This window comes from Camarhynchus parvulus, chromosome 1 (assembly GCF_901933205.1).
Source record: "Camarhynchus parvulus chromosome 1, STF_HiC, whole genome shotgun sequence".
NCBI lineage: Eukaryota > Metazoa > Chordata > Aves > Passeriformes > Thraupidae > Camarhynchus > Camarhynchus parvulus.
In genome coordinates this window covers 6,221,872-6,227,871 of record NC_044571.1, presented here as the reverse complement: position 1 = coordinate 6,227,871, position 6,000 = coordinate 6,221,872, and positions in this window count along the sequence as shown.

The following is a 6,000-nucleotide window of genomic DNA, read 5'->3' as shown; positions in this document are numbered from 1 at the left end:
CACACAGCAACCTGAGCAAGGAGCTGGAGAATAAATCACAACAGATTCCAACTCAAACACTTCAGGCTTTACTTTTTTATGGCTGCAGCTCATTCTTCCCCTCTAGCTCCACTATTCCAGTCTTTTACAGCAGGACCTTGCCTTATATTATAAATACATGTTTACCATCCACAGTCAAAGTAGCAGTGAATAATGTTTGATTTTTCTCTCTAGCCAATGGGCTGCCTAGGAAGTGATCAGTGAAGTGATAAAGCTAAATCAGAGTCATATTGTATATTGTGAGAAGAGTCACATATCAAATCTGTGTTCTGAGGTTTCGAATTTGAGCTATTTACTTGATTGTATATCTTTCTTGATCTTGAAAGGACTCCCAAAAAGCCTAAATCTTACCAAGCTGTTCACTTTCTTGGCATCCTGCGGCATTGTGTGGTTTTTGTATAAATAAAAACATAAAACCTTGGTAAAAGACCAGAGATTTTGTCCTGTAAAAACACACAGAACGTGTGCAGCCAAATTCCAGAAACAATGACAATATTTTTCAAAATGGAACTCCTGAGGGTTTTGTTGACTAAACACACACATAAAAAACTGAATATTTTTTAGTCCATTTTGAATACTTAAAATATATTAAAATTAAAGAAAAAGGAAATAGGACAGAAGCAACAAAACACCTCATCCGTTGCACACACTTTTAATGAAACCAGTATCTCATCCTGGTTGTTTTCTTACATTGTTTTTGAAAAATGGAAACAATTCCTGCTAACAGGCACAACTGAAAATTAACTGTTCAAGCTCAAATGTTTTCTAAGTGTGCCAAGAACAGACCATAAAATGGGGAAAAAAAGAAAGAGCACTAATTACTTTATTTGTCTCCTAAAACTAAACTAACAAGTAAAAGCCTTTAAAGAACACCGGTCAGAAATACTGATATCAAAGGAAAAGACTGCTGATAATCCTGGATTCATTTGCAATGATTTATTCCATATTTTATTGCACAATTTATAAAAGAGAATTGCAGCAATCGGAGCCCTTGCACTGCTACAAGAGATTAAAAGATTTTCTTATCAGACAACTCCGAATTGTGATGATTCACACCTTCATTATTTCTTGAAACACTCTAGCTTCCTCCAGAAGCTACAGCAAAGGTTTTGCATGACTACATCCCTTAAACTAAACAGGGCTCGTGTCATTTTCCCACGGTGCTCAGAACAAGCTAGGGGTGAAAGAGTAACCCTTTTAAGCCAGTTAAACAACCGTCATTATTTTAAAATAAATGAAGAGGAGCCGAGTTATTTACAACTCTGTGCTCATGTTTTATGCATGCCTTACCTTGGAGACATTTGATAGCCCCCCACAACACTTGGTTGGCTCTAAACTTCAACAAGCATTTGCCAAGAAGGTCACATTGGCCAATTCACACCGAGGAAGGTGAGATTTGGAGACACAGGAAAGTAACAGGACAAATGGGAAGACGCTGGAAAATTATTTTTGCTGCCAGGGTTTCCACACAAGCATAAAACCTGGGTCAGGGAGAGCCCTTTCAGTTAAAAGTGAGTGCCAGTGCTTCTCACTGCCAGGTTAAATCAAGGATACGCCCAGCCTTGCTGTGCAGGGAGGACAGCCAGAAGAATGAGCTGCTTGCAAGGAATTTCTTGAAATCAGCAAAGAGGAGTCAATCCTACCCATCCAGGGTTTCATGGGATTCCCCAGCCAACCATTAGCACAGACCACACTGGCCTCCAGGGTCTCCAAAAAAGATGGAAACTCAGACTCTGAGCGTAAGCACCTGAAACTGTGAGGGGGTGGTCCAGGGGAGACCTTCCTGTTTTGCAAACAGGTTTCTGGAGAACAAGAGACTTAAGCAGCTGTGCTTGAGAACCAGCTGTACCCAAATGCCTCGTTCTTTACAATTGCTCCACAGCATCCTCGTGTGAAATCATATTTTGGCTCTGTAACAGGTAGATACCTTCTCCAGACATGGCTTTCCCCAGGAACATCAGTTCTGCTCTGGTAAAACCAGGGGAGGGCACCCATTACTTTGCAAAGAGTGATGAGAGGCTGTGTTACAGTCCTGACTTAAGGACAGCGTGTTTTAACCCCACATTTCCCCCATTATTAACCTCAAATATGCCCTCAAATAAGTCAAGGAGCACCTCTTTTCTTTTGTGATCTCTCCCACTAAAGAATACTGAGCAGAATTTAAGTTGGATAGTGCCAGTCACACCAGAGATGTCCAGCCTGAACCCCAGGCTCAGGGCTGACTTGTTTTCTCCTGCACGGAGCCCTGCAGCAGGCAGGGTGAAAGGTCTCCCTGTGCCCTACATGACACAGTCATGCCCTGTTCAGGAGGCTGCAGCTCTGTTTTGAACACAAAATGTGCCCAATCACACATACATTGGTGTCCATTGGTATTTCTGTTGTAATCCCATTGATTTGTGTGGTTATGGAGACTGGGAGTGAAGCAAAACAAAAACAAACCTCTGTATCACCTTCTACCCTGGGAACCCCCCAAAAAGGCCTTTCAGTGACTTTCCAAACTCCATTTAAAGTTTCTTTTTAACTGTGAGTTTCATGGGTGAGATATTTAATAGAATGTGACCCCCCTAGCTCATTTAGCTTTGTAGACAGTGTATTGTGCTTGAGTCTCTCATCCATTCATGCCCTTGTATTACCTCATAAAGGTATTTTTTAGAAATAAAACATGAATAGGGAGATTTTTTTTTCTCAACCTTAGCGATTAGCTGGAGATTAGAATTCAATTGAACAGTTTAGTTAAATATGGGTTTGTGTGTGTTGATATGGCTCCCCATTGTCACTGCAGGTATGAGAGGTTTGGCAGTTTCCCAGCTTGGCTCTCCAGTGGGGGTTCATAGCAGTGCAAAAAGCAATATGTCCCACCTTTCAGTAAAATAAAATGAAATACTTCTCAGAAAATGCTTATTGAAATCTTGCCAGTTTTAAGAGAGAGACATTTGCATGAAACTTATTGTTTGTTCCAAAGCTTTACCTTTTTTTTCTTTTTTTTTTGACAGAAATGTCTGGTTTGACTTGATTATATATATGCATATATAGTTGGGGTTTGTTCCCCCTTCAAGCTAGCTCTGAGGAAACAATATTAGAAGAAGAAATAATTAGGGAAGCCAACAGTCAGCTGCTTTCTCTGAAGAATATTGGGCAGATGACAAACCCACTACAACATTTGGCACACTATTTATGGGCAGGAAATTTTAACAGAGAAATGAGAAATGACACTCTGCAAATCATGCTGAAGTTCTATGAAAGTTTTTTCCTGCTAAAACTGAAGGACCATAATGACAGACAGACAAAAATGAACTTCTATGCTTTCTCCTTGTCCTGATGGTAACTCATAGTTTTCTCACTGTGAGATATGTCTTTTTCTGAGCAGTGACAACATTTATAAATGGTACTCTAAATGAGAAAGATCTTTGGAATAATCTGTTCCAGGTTAGGCTATCATTACCAATAAAATACCTCTGATTTGCACAAAACATGTAATTTGAGAGGGTTTTTTCCCATGCTGATGTAACTCCTTTTCTCTTTTAATCCTGAAAACCACAAAAAATGCTCTCAGAAATACTCCCAGCTGCTCAGGTCATGCTCAGCTGTGCTGATACCAGTTTACAGAGAACACATTTAGCACATTAAGTCTTGATTACATGGCAAAATTGGAGAGTCAAACAAACATCTCCTCATGCATTAGGGAACTGCACAGCTACAGTAAGTCCTGAGGCATGACAGTGGAAGTTCCAGTTGCAAAATACATAAAGTAGAGGCAAAAAAAACCCAAATTTCCTTCTGTGTCCCCCACTGAGCAACCAGCACTTGGTGCAGATGAGCAGCGGGGTGGTGCAGTCTGCAGCTGAGGGATGGCACTGTGACACTTCTCCATCCTCTGCCACGGCTCTGCTCTGCCCCTGGAAGTCTGACCTTGAGCTCAGGAAAGCAGGAGCAGAAAAGACATTTCCATTTCATTAATCCCAGGCCAGACCCTGAAGGAATGTGATGAAGGAAATGCAGATGCACCTACAGAGCTCTGCAGCACAGCCCTGTTTCCCAAAGACAGGGATCACAGCTGGGGTCGTGTTACAAATCCTGCACCCAGAGGTCCTTCCTGCCATCATCCAGCCATGGCAAGGAAGAGCAGTGATGCAGGGTCAGCTCTGTGTGCCACAGAAACCTGACTTCACACTCTCATCTCCTCTATGACCTGACTAACCTAGCAAGTGACAGCCTTGTTATAAATATCCAAGAATCATGAGGTGGTCACTTTCCCACTGTCACAGCTAATTAACTTCTAGGAACAGCTATGGGAACTATTTCATTTCACCATCCCAAACATGGGCCTAAAGTGGATGTGTGTATCTGACTGAATTGGCTTAGAAAAAACAGCCCTCTGTTAAACATCAGGGCAGGTATAAATTACTGTGGGTCTGTGCCACGTATTAAAGGCTCTGTGATTTGCTAGAAGCAGCACCAAGATTTACAACACCATTTTCAATCACTTCCATCACCATTTACAATCTCTTGCACATGGTGGTACTTGTGATATCAAAGAGTTCATCTGGGCAAAACCTCAAAAAGTGACTGTGTGCCTAAAAACAAAAAGTGTATATAAACTATCATTTCAGTTTAGAAAAATCCAGGCATAACCTCATAATTAGGAACAGTTAAATTGCCTACTCTTTAGTCAACAGCACAAGGAAAAATTTATTTTGTTTAATAAACTGCTCTTAATGATTACTGTTTGTTTGCTTCCTAAATCTCAGAGTAATCATGTACTGCAAGGGGGAAAATGCTGGTGAGGAGGTTTGTCTCTAGAGCTTAAATGACAAAAAAAATCTCTTCAGTTTTCCAGTTTGAGGGAAGATTTTCTCCATTGCTCTGTGAGCCTTCTGCCAGCTCCTGGTCAGAAAGGGGGACCTTGACTTATGGGTGTGGAGGGCTGCCAAGAACATGAAACCAGCACCTATATCTCAGGGACACCAGAAAGCTGTAAACTGGCTGGATACAGAGCAGCAATTGTTTGACAATAATTGTCCACCATACCTGCATCCTGTTCCTGTTCCAGGAGTTTACAATGGATCAATGTACCCAAAGTGGTTGTACCCAGATGAACCTGGGGCAACCCAGTTCAAAAGACTTTTCTTTCCCTCATCTGGAATGGCAAAAAAAAAAAAAAAAAAAAGGAATTTGTTCTCCCTTCAAAGAAGGATTACAAAAAAAGCAACCATCTCTTTTCTGTTCTGCCCACGTGCTGGAGAACAGAAAGGACAGCACAGGTATGAGTGGCAGGAGGGAGGCCACAGCATTCATGATTTCCCTTTTGCAGAAGATTTTGGAGCTGCAGGGTGGCTTTCCAGACAGCTTTCCAGGAACTGCCAGCTGGAATGCCAATGCAGAGAAGCCATGCCTTGCACAGAGACATATGTGCTCTCACACACATACATAAAGCCTCTGAACTCATTACAGGAAAGGTTTTACCCCAACAGCAAGACAAGTAAGGTGTGGAAATTACCTTAATGTAAAATCCATGTGAAGATCAGCCCCTTTGATTTTACCACAGCAGCAAGGTGATCCCACTCACAGCTGGGACAAATGCTATTGCTTCCACTTCACTATCTGGTGGCAAAAGCTATTTTAAATTCATAGACAGAAAGAAATGACAGAGCTGAGAGGCTGAAGTTGGAGTGAGCCAAGAGTAGGAAGTGCTGCACATTGTATCCTAGAAACAGCTTTCTGTTCCTCAGTCCTTTTCAGTTATTCATTGGAGAAGGGAGGTTGGAAGAAGTGGTGCAGCTAAAGTAGATATAAGCTGAATTTTTGCCAAGTGGTCATTAATCCCTAAAATTTCAATCTTATTTTCATTAAAATTTAACAGCAGAGACATGCCCTGAGACATGCCTACAGAAATACAGCTGAGTTTGAACTTCAGGAATGTGTTTATGTGTGCATGGGTGGGAAAAAACAATAGCTGGATGG